The sequence below is a fragment of the Puma concolor genome, chromosome B1, assembly GCF_028749965.1.
Source record: "Puma concolor isolate L17-30 chromosome B1, mPumCon1.1.hap2, whole genome shotgun sequence".
NCBI classification, from domain to species: domain Eukaryota; kingdom Metazoa; phylum Chordata; class Mammalia; order Carnivora; family Felidae; genus Puma; species Puma concolor.
In genome coordinates, this window is record NC_141670.1 from 128,354,275 (window position 1) to 128,354,847 (window position 573).

Sequence of the window (573 nt, forward strand, 5' to 3'; positions counted from 1 at the left end):
TTAGGGAACCTTGGGTGATAACTGATTCCATGGGTTTGATGAGGTGTCACTCCTCCATTTGCTCACTGTCTGCCAAAACGTTTTTTGAAATGTTTCTTATACTCTGCTTCTCCCCTTTCTCTTTGTCCTTGCTGACTATACCTTTCACATACTTCTACTGTCCCTTCAGCGGGGCTTGGGCTACTAACATGTGCTGTGAATATGTCATGCTTACCCAGCTCTTTGGAAAGAAAAGTTGGGTGCTCCCTTCGGCAGCACATATAGTAAAATTGGAACGATACAGAGAAGATTAGCATGGCCCCTGTGCAAGGATGACACGCAAGTGGAAAGAACAAGTTGGGAAATGTTAACTATAGGATTTAAACTAGATATGAATAATAAACAAACAGAAAGCAATTTTTAGAACTTGAAGTAAAGGACATATAAGAATTGCAATTTTTCTGGAGAAATAGCCACATGTTTAACTTGAGCATTTTCATCATATAACTCCTAAGAGAAGGCAGGAAGGAGCTTGAACATGCATTTTTTAAAGCACATTTTTCAGGAATTTTGCTATCCTTACTCTTGGAATTT

At 38.9% G+C, this 573-nt stretch overlaps 1 non-coding gene across 1 annotated transcript; it reads left to right on the forward strand.

The window, feature by feature from the left end:
* Positions 1 to 239: 239 nt before the first annotated feature.
* LOC112859119 (U6 spliceosomal RNA) lies at positions 240 to 348 on the forward strand. The gene has a single exon (XR_003223438.2). It is a non-coding gene; the product is annotated as a U6 spliceosomal RNA (small nuclear RNA).
* The last annotated feature ends 225 nt before the right edge of the window (positions 349 to 573 follow it).